Source organism: Siphateles boraxobius, unplaced genomic scaffold (assembly GCF_051911475.1).
Source record: "Siphateles boraxobius isolate OS27281-9 unplaced genomic scaffold, OSU_SipBor_1 46, whole genome shotgun sequence".
NCBI classification, from domain to species: Eukaryota; Metazoa; Chordata; class Actinopteri; order Cypriniformes; family Leuciscidae; genus Siphateles; species Siphateles boraxobius.
The window spans coordinates 10,593,295-10,611,267 of NW_027509097.1; the positions used below are offsets into that span (position 1 = coordinate 10,593,295).

General features: G+C 39.6%; 1 protein-coding gene across 1 annotated transcript in view; it reads right to left on the reverse strand.

Moving 5' to 3' along the window:
• Positions 1 to 17,973, reverse strand: part of cacna1g (calcium channel, voltage-dependent, T type, alpha 1G subunit) — a 276,677-nt gene that overhangs the window by 167,917 nt on the left and 90,787 nt on the right. The window lies entirely within an intron of this gene.

Genomic DNA, 17,973 nt, shown 5'->3' on the forward strand with positions numbered 1-17,973 from the left:
AAGTACAGCATGTTCATGGATCAACAGATTTATTGGTCCTGGAACAATGTTACAATTAACCAATCAGATTTGAAGGACAAGTTTATGGTTTATGTTTAGGCTTACAACCAGGGTTAGGTGCCTTTACATCAGTGTTAGTCACCTATCATTTCCCTCTGATTTTAGGGATAAGTTATGGGTAGTATTAGACAAATTTTTCGGACAGGAATGTTGTTCCAAGATTGACAAAATATGTTGCTCCAGGAACATTTCTTACTTTGGCAAGTTTCTTGGGGGAACACAAAGCATGATATTCCAAAGCAGTAACATAATGTTTCCTCATCATCCATTTTTAGGGTCTCTGTAGTTTTGGAAAAGAAAAGATGATGAAATTGTCGCATTATTGTAAGCCATCACGTAATTCAGTTATTACAGCTTTAACAAATAACATTTCAAAGGCTAAAACCACTTTTTCTGTCACATAAACAAGGTCAGTAAAGCTAAATGTGTTACTTGGCCAAAGGTGTTTTGGTCATTATGTTTGTCATTATTTTTCTTGTGGGGAATAAATTACCTAGAGTTCCTTCATCATTTTAGCTCACTGCTAGTAATTGATCATGGGGTCGGTGTGGCGGATTCTGCAAATGGCACATACCAATCATGGGGTCGAGCTCACAAATTTACATCTAAATTAAATACAAGAATGCTAATGCCTATACAGGGTGCCGTCTGAGCAAAGTAGCCTCAGACAGAAACCAGCTCATTTTTCACAATTACTGTCAGCGGACGGCCCAAAGAGAGATCATTAAAGTCGCCAAAACACAATAAGATGATGCGCCATCAAACACAAAAGTTTCCTGCCAGGAGAAACTCTGATCATGGTCAATTGAACCATATATTGTCCTATGACATCATAACAGAATAAGGACATTACGCAACACAAAAGACGTCAAGTGAAAATGCTTAGTGGATTTACAGTGGGATAAGGGCCTATTATGGGATCACACTTTCACAATAGCATCATGATATAACGGGCCTTAGTGCAGTGTGCAGATATATGAGAAGTCATAAACTTCAATAATGTATCCCCCGACACATTCTGTGTTCACTGAAATAGTTTCTGGTATAAAGCCTCTTCACTGGTTTTACAGTATTTTACAGTTCTTGACCATAATGAACGTCTCCAGTTGCATAAAGGGGCTCAGACTGTAATGTATTCTGCATGAATAATGTAAACAGACAGAATGTGTCTTCTTCCCCCAGAAAAGCAGAAGACTAATTACATGCTGCTAACTTCTCTCAGGCATCATTGATCTATATACACTGAACAAGAGGCACAGAGGAGAGTTAGTGGAACTGAAGTCGTGGACTATGTGAGGAAAATCACTCAAAAACAATGTTGAAAATGGATGATGCACAACCTAGGATTTAATAATAAAACATGCATAAGTACAATAAGTACATTGTCATTCAAAAGATTGGGGTCAGCACGACCCCAAGATTAAACTGATCAAAAGCGACAGTAAAAGACTGTGCATAAATACATACATGTACATATGCATACACACACACACACACACACACACACACACACACACACACACACACATATATATACAGGTGCTGGTCATATAATTAGAATATCATCAAAAAGTTTATTCATTTCAAGAATTCAACTTAACATGTGAAACTAATATATTATATAGACTCATTACATGCAAAGTGAGATATTTCAAGACTTTATTTGTTATAATTTTGATGATTATGGCTTACAGCTTATGAAACCCACAAAATCAAAATCCCAGAAAATTAGAATATTACATAAAATCACACAGTAATTACACAGGAATACCATGGTCATTAAACCAGGTTTTGGTTCTTTTGGCAGTGTGGGCAGGTGCAAATCCTGCTGGAAAATGAAGGAAGCATGAAGTGCTCTGAAAATGTCCTGGTAGACGGCTGCGTTGACTCTGGATTTAATAAAGCACAGTGGACCAAAGTCCTCTTTTCTGATGAGAGCAAATTTTGCATCTCATTTGGAAACCAAGGTCCCAGAGTCTGGAGGAAGAATGGAGAGGCACACAATCCAAGATGCTTGAAGTCCAGTGTGAAGTTTCCACAGTCTGTGTTGGTTTGGGGAGCCATGTCATCAGCTGGAGTTGGTCCACTGTGCTGTTCACTCAACGCAGCCGTCTACCAGGACATTTTCAGAGCACTTCCTGCTTCCTTCAGCAGACAAGCTTTATGGAGATGCTTCCTTCATTTTCCAGCAGGATTTGCACCTGCCCACACTGCCAAAAGAACCAAAACCTGGATTAATGACCATGGTATTCCTGTGTAATTACTGTGTGATTTCATGTAATATTCTAATTTTCTGGGATTTTGATTTTGTGGGTTTCATAAGCTGTAAGCCATAATCATCAAAATTATAACAAATAAAGTCTTGAAAAATCTCATTTTGCATGTAATGAGTCTATATATTAGTTTCACCTGTTAAGTTGAATTCTTGAAATAAATCAACTTTTTGATGATATTCTAATTATATGACCAGCACCTGTATATATATATATATATATATATATATATATATATATATATATATATATATATATATATATATATATATATATATATATCACTTGCAACCTTCTGCTATCCATTATTTTTGCAAAATGGTCAATAAACTGTATATTTGACCATTGGCAATCAATCTACAACACGTTTCTAGTGTGACTCTTTATTTGTGCATGAAATATAACATGCAATACTGATTTTTAAATTGTTTATTTTCCCTGGTAAGCAGGAGTTCTGGTCATTCTGTCAAGGTTTATTATGCAATAATGATTGGCTGACTGTTTCTGTCTCTACATAGGAACCTATATGAAAAGATTGAGATAATAAGGAAGTTGCCAGGTGCATTTCAGAAAAAAACTGCAAACCCACCACAAGACACATTATCCAGCAAGTTGTCAAAAGATCCTCCTAAAGTTGTCTGCTTATATGTCAGTTTTTAAAAAATCTATAGCAACTAAAACTATATGTACAGAATTTTTCAACAAAAAACAGCAGTAGAGCCTTCTGCAACTTTTATATCCCCGCAGGATTAAAAGGCACAGACATTGCAAATGTTTTCTTTGCCAGAAAGCAGTAATAAAAGATGAAATGAAGAGTCTTGTGGACAGTAATATCCAGACAAGCCCCCATAAACAACAAATGGGAACACTGGAACGTGTGCTTATACATTATTTCATAAATTATAATTTGGAAAAACAAAGTGAACTAATACAATGGGCAGAATCAGAAGTGAAAAAGGAGCTTAAAAATGCTGTGTGATCCTTAACCGCTTCCACTGCGCACCATGAGCAGACACACGTTTTCTCTCACGTGGATCCCCTTCACCATTGCAGGAGGAGTGTAGGTGGGTTTCACTCACAGGCAACGGTGAGATCAAACCTCATCAACTCTTTATGTTGTGTTTATGTGGAGCCAAATTCCCACATGAGGCTGCCTTCATGCTCTAAAAAGCCGTACTTTCACTCTTCTGACAGGCTGGAAAAAAGGAACGAGGCATAAAAAATATGACGTGTGTATGTTTGTGTGTGCAATTCTGCAGCTTTTCCAGGCTGATTTTGCAGACTAATGCAAGCAAACACACCTGAAAGAGTGACAGAGGTGGGCTGAATAAGCAACATGCTCAGATTTGTCAAGCTCCTAGGCTTGGGTATAAACTTATCTTGTGCTAAGTAATGAAACAAATGAGGGGGGCGTCCTGAATATGCAGCATGCAGAACTATAGGGAAATTCTGTTGAAAGGACATGTAATGATAATAAACCCATCAGCGAAGTAATAAAGCTAAATGCATATCCTAGAAACTAGATGCACCAAGTATCCATTTTAGTACTGATTTGAACAGACCAACAATATATAATGTAATGCACATAGTATTTTCATATGTGAGTTCCAGACAATCTGTTCATTAATTTGCAATCTTTCAAACCGTTAATATTGGTATCCTTCTTTCTCTGTGAGTCTAAATGTGTTCATGCAGGCGCTTTAAATGTTTAGTGGCCCTTTCTCCAGGGTCTCAGGAGCCCATATGGATGAATGCCATGCCAGGCTAATAGCCGTATTTCATCCGTCCAATGTTTAATTCAGAGCTCTTGGCATTAGCTATGTTTCATCCCAGGCTCGTACATTCTCCTGTGTCATACGTCCTGACATGGTCCTGTGCTGAGACCCTCTCAGAATTAGGTCTTCTGGTCCCACTGCACTAAAACGCCCAGCCTGCTCCAATGCAAAAAACACCTCATGATCTGAAGCAGGGACAGTGGGGTGGCTATAGGGCCACTGCCCCTTTGCCCTCATGGGCTGAGATTCCCCTCTTCCAGGGAGTGTACTGTATATGAGCGGAGTGGATTTCAATCCACGCTAAATGCAATCTAAAATCCAGATCCACTCCAGGGTTTCCATTTCTCGCTCACACAACAGCCGCGCTCTGAGTTCCATTCGCTCCTCCATTCATTTGACATTCCAGTCTATGCCCTTTTTCTTGGCTTGGGCCACTGCCCCTCAAAATGTCTGTACACGTCTCAGATATGAAGCCATCAGTACGCTCATTAGGAAAGGACATTTTGCTCACTACCCAATCTTGAGACTTATTTGAATGGGTATTTTGAGTAACTACAATACTTTGTAAAACTATTATATCTTAAAAAGTAAGCAATCATTCATATTTAATTTGAATCATGGTGGAGTTGGGGCAGAAGCATCATGGCCATTTGAACACAGCCATAGTTTAGCCATTTAAGTTGATATTTAATGATAAATAAATAAATTAATACATTTTCAGTGTAATCATGGGGGTGTCTAAAACTAGAATGTTAATAATAATAATAATACAATTAATTAAAAACACACCTGAACTAAATAAATAATACATACATATATAAACACATAAATGCATGCATGCATAAATACATGCATATACTGAGTGTGTCAGTGATCTTAAAAATGAGCTAATAAGCTGCATAAAGAAGTTTCAGAAATCCAGGAAAAAAGTGCATAGACCTAAAATGCAAACAAGCAAACAAATAAATAAATAACAGGGAAATATTTATTTTAATATAATAATATACATCCCATAGGTGTCAGATGACCCTGGTAGGAGCCTCCATAAAAGACTCAATGCATAATTTAACACTATTAATTATAAACTAATTAAATAATCTGATGGACAGAATCGATTAAGATTTAGCTAACTTTCATCTCTCCAGATCTACATTGGTTGAGATGGATCTGACACAGGATAGGCCTGAATTCAGTCAATATTTCAGAGACATGAAGCTCACATCTGATATGTACTCATCCCTCAAACAAGCCCATCTGTCAAACTTCTGCATGTAAAAGTCTAAAGCTGTAAAAAAAAAAAAAAAAAGACAGAAATATGATTCTAAGGACTTGGGAAAGAGTCTATGGGGAATGTGAATGTATTTATGCCAGACAAGCTCCTTTCTCAAGTGCACTTCAAATTTAACTGTAAAGTTAGCTGCAGTCCTCTAGGGTAAACAAAGGAGAATTTGAGGTAAAAACTCACACTGAACTCTCTTAAAGGGACAGTTCACCCCAACATGAAAAATCTCTCATAAATATTCACGCTCATGTTGTTCCAAATTTTTGTCACTCAACTGGTCAACAACCACTATTTTTTGTTTGATGACATGATATCAAGGCCTTTAAACCACAGCTCGACATGAGTGCATTCGCAAAGAGAGTCTCATCTAGAGCGCACAGTCCCTTGTTTTCCTCACTGTTAACAATTAGTCCTGCATGATCTCACAGATAAAAACACAACAGAAATAACGCCATTCAATTTCTGCAGAATACCATTACGAAACATAAAACAATAAAATAGAGAGACGTATGAACAGTTAGCGAGCAGATGGAGGTGTACGTTTTCTGCTGCCTCTTACACTCTGCATAAATACATGATGAGCCTCTTAGCCATCTCAGATTTTACATACAATGTGTACAGCAAATATCATAATTAATTTAAACTTGCTGTGCTCTAAGACACTAAATGCCACATAAGTTGTATTACTTAAGTGGTTAATCTAGTGGAAATTCAAGGAATAAACATTTTGTGTTTTTATGTATGTACAGATGCTTCAGGGGCCGTAGCCCAAAAGCATTTGCCAGGTTCAGCTTTCCATCTAAAAATGGAAGGAGTTTGAGAGAAGTATTAAAAACCCTCAGAAGCAATATAAAGGCCAGATGGCTATAAAAACATTAAGATTTCCTCAGCATCTTCTCTTTTGAGTCAACTTCCTGCAAGCCGCAGTTCTGTTACAAGATCAGAAGTCTCTGTGGATCAGTGAGGAAGGAATCTTGTGATGGAACGCTGACAAAACTGGGGACATCTGACTGCTGAAGTGCTAAAAGAGCCACTCTCTGCTTTACACCAGGGAGCTGCTTAAAGCTAGAAAAGTTTGCGAGTAACTGTTGCTTGTCTGTTAAGTGTAAAAATCCAAATTCCTCTAAAAATAAAGAGAGAACTTGAGGGAATGAAGGTTTCAAAATTAGAAACTCGCTGTGGGACACAAACACAACACGCGGTTCTAACCAAAACACATGGATAAACATGCATAGCAGAGGAGGTGAAACGGCCAAGATCTAAAAATGTTGCTGGATTTGTTAACCTGATGTGTTGATATCCAAGTGGGCTAGTGTTAGATTGTAGCAAAAGCATGAATGACAAAAAAAGTAGGACAGAGCCATTCAGATTATTTTTAGCCTAAATAGATATCGGGATATTAATGCAGGCTTAATATATTTGCTCTAAATAGGCTAATATTTCCCCCCAATCAGTCCCAGGTATCAGGGAACTTTCTCAAAACTTTGGTTAACATTCAACACACTCTCATAGCATGTTCTACATTCTACAATTCTACATTAACAGAATGTCCGTTCAGAGTAAGTTATCTGGTCTTTAATACTGGAACTTTTTTTGTGAAACGCTTTAGTCCATCTAATATTTTTTAAATGTTACAACTTGTTTCGGAATGTTCAAAGAACATTCAAAACCTTCCCAAAATATTTGTAAAATTATCAAATGGAATGTTCCCATAATGTTCGTATCACCAAAAAAACAAACATTTTTAAAACATTTAAAGAACTGGACGTTTTGAACATTTAAAGAACATTCAGAAATAATGTTTTTATAACTTCAAGGGAACATTAGCTAAACATTCTTAGAACATATTTTTGTTAGCTGGGGTGGAACCATATATTCAATCAAACAGTCGCTAATTACATTCAAAACACTACTAAGACTAAGAACTAAAAAAACAATAAAAATCTAGTTCAATATAATCAAGGCAATTTCACTAAAAGTGCATTAGGACAAGTACCAATAATTTGTAATAAAATTAACGAACATAAAAAAACAAACATACTAAGGCAGTGGTTCTCAACTTTTTGGAACGTAACACAAATTAATGTTTAAATATTTACTTGATGCACTGAAAGTTTGAACTGATTCATGAAAATAAATTAAACTCTAATGCCACTTTTGACAGTTAAAATCTGAGTTAAAATGCTATTAAAAATATCCGTCTAAATGCTCTAATACTTGGAAATCTTGAGATAGGGATTGCAGTAGACAAATCTTTAGAAAATTTTTATGGCAAAATAAAAAGCACACTAAAATGACTGCCATGTGCTGCGTAATTTTATATTGCCAACAAAATCATGGTGATTTTTTTTTATGTATATCACCCAGTCCTAGTAGACCAGGTAGAAATAACGTAAAAAGGCAAGTGCATGTCAGGTCAGTTTCAAAATCGCTTCTAAAGTGACTGGACAGTCTTTACACCCAACTCCATTTATTTACCCATCATCAATAAATTAACCAAAACAAGATTCAAAAAGCCATAACATGGAGTTAAGAGGGCAATAAGGAATAATTGGAATGTGCCAAACACTTTACACTTACAGAGGCTGTACACGTTGAAAGCTAAGCATGTTTTGCCAAGAGACAACGATTTTCTGCCGCAGAGCATTAGCTTGTTCGTTCGCTCAATTAAGGCCCTGTTCATACCGTGCAGTACCTCAATGTGTCTCTGTCTTTTCTCCATCTGCCTCAGACTCTTCAGAGCGTTGAGTCCACTTAGTCCAACAAAGATGAATGAGACACTAGAGCCCCCATTACTACTCCAAGTCAGTTATATCCTCTCCTCTGTTCCCTACAGATGTTCCACAAATCTATACAACAGTGCTCGCTTCAAACCCTATATCAAATATCTTAAAGCCCTTATTTACCCTATAAAGAATTAGCCTTACAGAGATATATGCTGATATTATGGACATTTATAGATTAACTGTTTACATACAGTACACAAGAATATTCCACTTATATTCCATGTTCCAATTATAAAAGCATAATGCAAAAGCATTTACTTGATTTACTTGACACACACACACACACACATACACACACACACACACACACACACACATGCTGAGCAGCAATCTATTAAACCTATTAACAGATCAGACCTGCTGCCACTCAGTTGAGAACGTTTTTGCTGACGCATGCTGCCCCCTGCGATGGCTTTGAGCCATGCTTTGACACCTGACATCGGAGTTTTGATTGTTCAAAATAACATGAAATTGCTTCCAAGGGAGATGTGCACAGGAGTGTAAAGACCTGATTTAGCATTAGGAAGTAGAGTTTCCATGCTTTGATGTAGCAGGAAAGACCAGAGTTCACCCTTGTAGAGGGATTGCCAAGAACTCATCATCTGAATTCACTGCTACTGTCAATCGCTTCAGTTTGAAGAATTAAGTTTAACAGTGCATCACAACACCATGCATTCTTTCTCCTGCTGTATATATCTGGTTAAATCACATTGCATGATTATCAATGTATAGAGATTTTATTAGCAAGACTATTTAATAATAATAATAATAATAATAATAATAATAATAATAATGAAATAGTTTTGATACTAAAATCTCGAGAATTTTTTATTTATTTCATTGACAAAATAAATAAGGGTGCGTTTACACGACTACGATGTAGTAAAAATGGAAATGTTTTTTCTTTGCATTTTTCACGTACAGACGACACCATTGTCAAAACAGTCCCCATTCACACGTATCCGCGAAAATGACTAAGAACGCTATGTCAGGCCAGTTATTGACGATGCCACTTTGTAAAGAAACACTATGCGCCTAAAGACGAACACGTAATATGCATGCGCATGACGTCACAGTTTTCACAAATTCGCGTTTTTGTGTTTCTGTGTCACAGTTGTAAACACAAAGGCGTTGTTTATCCATGAGGGACTTTGGCGTCACGGCATTTGTTTCCAGTTGGAGCGGTAAAGAACGCAACACCCATGTCCCCCGGACATCCGGTAGAATTCAACCAAATCAGATGACGACTTCGAAACTCCTGATTTTTTTCTAGATAAGTGTGCCATATGCATCAGTTCAGCCAACGGTCTATGAGCATGACGTCTAAAGTTAAGATTAACTTCAGATAAGAAAGGGTTAAGTGTTAAGTCTTCAGAACTTAGCACTCATTTTTGCTATGAGGCAATAAATTGGTTGCTATACCATTCTAATGCCTGTCATCAAAACAGTAATTGAGACATTATTCTGCTGAACTATGAGTCTTCATGATGAAAGCCAATGTTGCCTAGCAACAGACATTTCAGAGCACAAAGGAGCAGAGGTGTTTCCTGGCTCGAGTCTGCTTTAAGCATGTGAGTTTTCCACTGGCACAATGGGAAACCTAATATACATACAGCTAATCACATGCAAGCATGGACCCCAAGACGGTGCTAAAACTGGGAATTAAGTAATGCGATGTAATTGATATTAACTGCTCTTGGCAACTCACATTCCCAGTCACACACTCCAATACAGCTCTATAATACATGGACTAACTCTCACACATGATGAAGTATGTAGCTCTCTCATTTGATACATGATGTATTTGGTTTAGCCTCAAATGAGAGTACATACTGCTGCGTCTGTGTCTCTAATGGTGTTGGAAGAGTGACAAGGCCAATGGTTGTGTCAGAGCATGGTGGCATCTGCCTCTCACCAACAGGGCCCCTGAGGCACGGAGACAATCAGGTCGACTCACCCCTCATCTTCCCTCTCTCCTTCCCTCCAACATATCCTCAAAGCCTCCGGCAGCCTGTCTCGGGGGCGCAGGTGCTAAATGATAAGCCATTGGAGCACACCGTGCCATTAAAAAGCACTAACATTTTAAATGGGAGTAGGTAACTTCCCATCATACGAGATTATCACACAGAAAGCAAAATTTACACAGAAATTAATGGATGGATGGATGTCGTCTTATAGAGATGTTTCAGTATTTTAACTGAACAACAATATACAAATAATGATTAAGAGAAATATCAAATATTGATGGTGGGTAAAGTTGGTGAAATTACACTCCTGCTTAAATATTATTGTTATTATTGCATATTTTCTTCTACTGTATGACAGAAGTAGCAGAAAGAGCACTAATTTCAACAATTTTATTACCCTGAGAAAATAGCATGTGTCTTCCCTCGGACGTGTGAAGAAAGATTAGATTAACACAGAAATTGGCTTTTGATCGATTTTCAGAAGGCCATGTCTCATAAATATATGAACCGACTCACAATAGCAACGGAAATCTTTTATGTGGAAAGAAGATCATCCGTCAAGAAAATTGAGCTGAATGTTAATGTGACCATTTCCCAAACGTGCTATTGGAGAAGATCAGTCTGCATCAGTTAGCAATGATTATGGTGATTGTCAGTGGTCATATTTTCATAAACAGAAGAGTATTTTCCCCCTTTCATTACAGTAATTGAAATGAATGTTCCACTTTGAGGAAGGTGTTTGTATGAATAGATTAACACTCACCGCTGAATACGTGATTCAGCTTTCAAACAAAAATGCAAGTTAACATCTTCCCATTTCAAAGCTTTATTATTTAGCAACCAGTCTGTATTAAGCAATCATGACCTCCAGCACCATCTGCACCCTGAGGTGACATATGCTGAAAAATATGATCTGTGGATGTTTATTCACTTGTGCGTGATCAGGAATAGAAAGAAAATCCCCCCTTATGCTAAGGGATAATGAATAAAACATTTTAAAGCCAAAATACGGACGGCATCTTATTAGGATCAGAGTGCTGACACAAAGGGCCACAGAGCTATTTTTACATCACAGAGCAAACAACAAAAGGCAAGATCCTGAGAGCAAACTGGTCCCAGTTCAGTGAGCTGCTTCATCTTAAGATGCCCTCCAGCACAGACTCTTCTGTGAGGTAAACGCACATTCTTGAGTTACAAAACAGTGACAGGTCACAGACAAATCCATGCTAGATCACTGAACACAGTCATACACGCAGCGCATTAGAGACAGTCATGGTTGTGGCAAATGCTCACAAATCCCCTTGAGAGTTACAATGCATCTCTCACTTGTCACAATAGAATGTGAAGGCTTGCTTTGTATTGAAGTCAACATGAAATCATAATTGTTGCTATTTACTTCACTGGTGCATGTTCCTCCTCTGTATGTCTGTCCATCTATACATTTGTCTGTCTACAGTATATATCTATCTCTGTCTATACATCCACCTATCTAAACATATGTCTGTATGTCTATCCATCTATCTATCTATTAAATAAGTATTACATGTGGAACTCTCTAAAACATTTACTACAATTTTACTATTACAGCTGTCAGATTAAATAGGGATGAGAATTGTAGCCGATGACAGACATGTCTGTTGAGTGCATTAATGCAGTGATCTCATCTAACAGTGTAAACACAATGTAAATAAGAGATTCATTGTGCAGTGTAGACAGCATAATCGATTATAACGGGAGTTATAATCCAGAACTCCGTCACTGATAAACTCGTGCTGTGTGATTGACAGCTCCAGCAATTATAAAGGGAGGGGTTCTTTGATTGCTTTCTTACACCATTTAATCACAATTTAAATTAAAGATTATTTTCATGCTACTAGAGAAACGATGTGAAGTTGACCGTTTAGTCACTGGCTTGATTTACTGACACATAAACAGCAAAAAACAATTTTAAGACAAAGAAATTCTGAATGTACATGAATCGATAGATATCAGAAATCACTGATCAAAGATCAGGCATTAGTATTAACAGTTACTTACATGTGGAATTACTGTCAGGTCCATATCTTACATTAAAAGTCAGTTTGAAAAGCCTGTGCTTAAATTGTAACTGATTTACCCAAGAATCCACAGTCAAATGTCCCACACAAACAAATAAAGCTTGACTGAGACATTCACATAGTAGAAAATAAATAAGCTATTTTCTAGCATAAGGATCCTTTGGAAGGTAATGTTATTTTTAGTCCAGTGATCCTGTATCTCTCTTCTCATCTTACTAACGTGACAGTGGGTGGGGCCAAAGATGCACTGATGAAGAAGTAGGCAGTGATCTGATTCTGCAGAGGCAGTCTTTAGTCACACTATTACATCATAATGTGAAAAAATCTGAAATGAGTCATTTTCGAAGCTTGGTTTCAATAAAAGCTGTTTTTGGAATAACAAGGGAGTTTTGAGTTCTGAAACTTACAGGATGCTTTTATAGTACTAGTACATGTCTCTTACATGTCAAAAGAACAAGGAAAATTTTATATTTCATTAATAAATACATAAAATTGCAGGAGTAATGTGGGTTTTCATGTTAAAAGTGTAACTTTAAATGGTGAAAGCCCAACATGTGTTATTTACACATATGCTAGGGTATTTGTAGCATATGCATGACAAATACGCATATATGTCTGCAGCCTGATTCTTATTGCTTAGCTCGCACATATACATTTTTTTTTCACTAATTAGTTGGTCCACAAGGTGGCAACACTGGACCGGTCTGTTGTTTCACAGACAAATTAAAGAAAAAAAATGCAACAACAAACTAGTGGAGATCAGTGTTGTGTACCCGAGACTCGGACTCGGTCTAGAGACCATATTTTAATGGTCTCGGTCTTGTCATGGACTCGTGTGCATTTTGACTCGGAATTGACTCGTACTCGAACATATTAGGACTCGGACTTATTCCCGAGTCCACTCGAGACCCATTCAAAATATGTCATGATTATTACTGTATGTTAATATTTCTTTAAATTGTTGTTTGATTGAAACGTCTTGCTGACTTTCTTGTGCGCAACTGCGCATGACTTGAGACTAATGGTGTGTTCACACCGAACGCGAATTTAATTATTTGCGCGAGTATATTACATACAAAGTCAATGCAAAGACGTGAATAGGCGCATCATTCGTGCCAGGCGTTGCGAATGACGCAAATTGGGCGACGCGTTTGCCACGAATGTCTTCCGCTCAAGTTAAAAAATTTGAACTCGACCGAATGTTCAAGCGTCTAACTAGACGCGATAGGCGCGTATTTGACGCTCTATTCGCGTTCGGTGTGAACACACCGTAACGTTCGCGACGCGCAAATGCAGCAGGAGCCAGGTCAGCTGTGATGTGGCCTCTAGCTCAACTATGTATTGAAAATGTCTGCCTTATCATCCATAATTCAGTTTGCATATAAGAGCCACACATAATTCGTGTGCAGTATGTTATGTGTAAGAGCACTAACTGATTGTAATAATTAAGTCATAATTTTAATAAAATTACCTTTACACCGCTATGAGGCCTTTTTACCATTACAGTGTATGATTCCATGGTATATTTGATTTACTGTTTGAGTATGGTGCCAATTTTATTGTTACCACCAAATATTTTACATATTCTTGAAGATATCTTTAGGTCTGGTTTCAGACCCAACCTCGGTTATCCAACCTCTCTGGTCTCGGCCTCTACTCGGACTCGACCCTCTATGGTCTCGGTCTCGACTCGGACTCGACCCTCTATGGTCTCTACTTTGACTCGAGTGAGCTGGTCTCGACTACAACAATGGTGGAGATTGTAGCAGCAAAAGACGGCCACACTGAAGAGCGCTTGTATTAGTGTAAAGAGACACCCTTGAGTTTTTAAACAAATACAAAGACATTTTCATAATTCGTCATAACTTCTGAAGAGAAATAGCACAGACTCTGGAAAAAGATGATAATTTCTAGTGTGCATGTGTCGACCATCTGTTTTTTTGTGCATGCTATCAAATTAAGTACCCTTGGAAAGGCTATGAATTTGGCTGTATGCAAAGTGTTTGTGTCAAAACTTGAGTATATCTTAGGCTGAAGTGTAATTGATGCATTCACTCACTCATTGTTTTTGTGCTTTTATTTGGTGCCGCCGGTTGCAGAGAAATTACACACTTCACCTTTAAGAGACAAGAAAACGCACATTTCATAAGTTTTTCTTCCAAACAGCTAAGTACTTTGATCAAAAAAAAAATAATGTCAGATTTTTCCAGACACGAGAACTTTGATCAAAAGCACAAATGACAGAAATAGGTCTAATATGTGTTGCTCATGTTTGTCTGCCTGTTTTCGTTTCCTTAAAGAGTTCAATATTCAACCCCTTTATGTAATTCTGTTTGTTTAAATGCTCATGTTAGGCTGGTATGAGAGGCATGTATATTTTAGCAGAAATCATTTTCTCCATCTGTTCTCATACTCTATGCAAAAGGACAGTGATACAGCATTAATCTTAAAACTATGTAGATCATAAATCTGTCAGATCTGACCATCACGAAAAGTACAATTTATCTTAAGTCACTCTAGTATATACTCCCGGTTTCTTTGGGATACATCTGCTTTTCAAGGAAAATCTTTTGGCCCACTGCAATTTCATAACTTGAAACAATAATGATCTCAGAAAGAGTTTTGAGAGGGATGATGATAACAATAGACACATAAATTGTTGACGGGAACGTGTCATTTAAAGAAACAGTTTGAATGATTGAAATCCACCCACATAAAATTCGGAGTGACAGTCACAAAACGCCCTTCACATACTGCGAAGAGATTCCACTAAAACATTAAAAATGTCTTTGGAATCTTGGAATTCCCTATTGTTTAACTCATTAATGTATATAATTGAGGCAGAAAAAAAAAATTCTGCTCTTGCATTCCTGGCTGACTGTTTCTTCTAGCTTATATGGGGCTTGTTAGAGTGAGACTAGATCATGTCTTCCCTCTGGCTGAAACAGAGCTCTATTGAGAATCATCAGTGACCTCTCTCTCTCTCTCTCTCTCTCTCTCTCTCTCTCTCTCTCTCTCTCTCTCTCTCTCTCCCTCTTCATCTCTCTCTCTCTCTCTCTGTATCTCTCTCGCTCTTCCTTTCTTGCTATGCGCCAAATGATGGCTAAAACATTCCCTGCAGTGCTATTTATCACCACAGCTTACGACCACCACGATGGGGCCCTCAGAGTCAGTGTTGATTATATTAATGCGGCATAAAATATAAAGTGAAAGACATGTGTTGTCTTAATATGACCGTGTTATTAAGAACTCTTTGGCAAGTTCCTTAAGTCACCATTAACGTGCTGAAAAGGGAAATGGCAAAATCACCATAATTAGCTTTTGAATGTTTATTTTATGTTTATGTTTATTTTAAAGTTAATCTATATAGCAGATTTCATAAACTATGTCAATTCAAAGTGCTTTACGGAAAGGAATTAAAATAATCACAAAATAAAAGCAAGGAAAATTAAAACAGTTATAAAAGAAATTAAGTGATATATGATAACTGTCTGTGGTGTTATTTCGGCGCCTAAGAAATCTATTAGACATCTCTGATGGACCCGACTTTTCCCTAAAATTGGACAGGAGTCACGGGGTAACCTCGGCTTTTCTTACGAGAGGTTCTCTCGTATTGCGTAAGTTAGCTTACGCTACGGGAAAGATTCATCTTTTCGAGATATTGAAGCCAAAAAATTATCCTAAATTTTTGTATCCATTGTCAACGCAGTGCAGCAGCTACCAGACCTAGAGCAGGCTGTCTAGCGTGCTCATAGGCTGCCCTGCGGGAACTGCAGCAGCCTACCACTGAGCCCCGATGTGACGTCACGTCAGCGTCAAAGCCCGCCAGTATGGGCGTGGCTTAGCGTATACAAGCAGGGCTCGTAGGCTGTATTCTCTGATTTTCATCTCTTCAGCGAGCTCTCCGCATCGCTGGATCTAGAGAGAACCCGCCGCCGCAGAGGTAGCGACAAGCCATCTTAGGAAGCACCTGAAGAAGCCGGCCGTCTTCGCCATCTTCAGCCATCCGTGTGAGCTACGCTATCCGGCGACGTATCCTTTCTTGCAAAACTTACTGTCTAAAAGAGCAGCGAGCGTCTTTTTCAAGATGCGTCGCGGTGGCCACCGGCTCCAGCGGCCTTTGAGAACGGCGCTTCTTTGCGCGGTCCTGCACCTCAAGGGTGGAGTGACAGCTTGAGGGTTGAACACTTCGAGCCGAGCCCGCAGGGTCGACATCGGAAGTGCGTCGCTGACCTCACAAACGCCCTGAGGGCAAGAGCTGCGTGTTCCTGGCCCAGGCAGTGAGCGCAGATCACATGGCTGTCTCCGTCGCTGAGCGGGGCTCTGCACGAGCCGCAGGAGGTGCGAGGCATCTTGAAAAAGACGCTCGCTGCTCTTTTAGACAGTAAGTTTCGCCGGACTCCCTCCCTCGAGCCTCGCTCTCGCCTTCTCCGCCTCCCCTCACAGACGCGCAACTGCCGCTCACGAGCCGCACTGCCGTCGTTTTCTGATGCAAACGCTCGCTGGAATGACTCCCTTGAGCGTCTATCTCTCCTTCTCCGCCCCCCCTCCCGGACGCGCAGCCGCCGGCTCCCGCCAGCACTGCCGCCGACTCAGGGGACAAGGCGCTTGATATGGATGAGGACGCGCCGCTGACAGCTGTTCTAACCGCGGCTAGCTTTCTTTACGTTCCAAGAAAGCTACCCCATCCCTTGCGCATGCGTCACCGGCGAAATGAGGAAAGAGTGTGTTAGTCCCGCCAAGGCAGGACTATGCCCCATTTCTCAAACATTTCTCAGCTCCTCTTAATTCGAGCGGCTGGTAATGTCAATATTGCAGCAATGAGCCTGTTATATAACGCTCCCCATCCAAGCGATCGGGACGTCAAATATGTATGTAAGTCTTGTGCCCGCTCACAAGCGTTCGCGCTTACTAATAAACACTTTGCCCAAAGCGCCTTGCGCGCGTCTCAGGGCTATCATAAAACGCTCCCCATCCAAAGCGTTCGGGACGTCAAATACGTATACAAGTCTTGTGCCCGCTCACAAGCGCTCACTAATAAAAAAATTTGCCCAAAGAGCAGTGCACGCGTCATAGGGCTACCGTAAAACGCTCCCCATCCAAGCGATCGGGGCGTCGAATATGTATGTAAGTCTTGTGCCTGCTCACGAGCGCTCACGCTTACTAGTAAACGCTTCGCCCAAGGCGCTGCTCGCGCATCATAAAGTGATCACAAGACGCTCCTCATTCATGGCAATCGGGACGTCATATATGAAACAGCCTGTCAACGCTGTCAGCGAGCCGCCGTATTCAAGCATCGAGGGCACGCGCATCGCGCCCACACCTCCGGTTCAGTCATTCGAGCCCACGCAGTGTGGCGATCAGAACCCGGAAGCCATTCGGCCCCTAGCTGTACATATATGAAGCATGGGAAGCTATCCTAGGGGTTTCAGAATGGGTGCTAAGCACAATAGGGCAGGGCTATTCGCTATAGTTCCCCCGCGCTTCGAGCACGGACCGCGATTACAGTGAATGCGGAGGTAGCACATCTACTCCGTGCAGAAATAGCGGCGCTGCTGTGCAAAAGGGCTATAGATCTGGTACCGCCTTCTCTGAACGAGTCAGGCTTTTACAGCCGTTATTTTCTCGTGCCCAAGAAGGACGGAGCCCTCGGGCCAAAGTGCTTATGAAAAGAAAAATGCTTACGACCAGGAAAATCCTCGTGCACGTTCGCCCCGTCCTGCCGTTCGGCCTGTCTCTAGCACCACGCACATTTACGAAGTGCATGGACGTG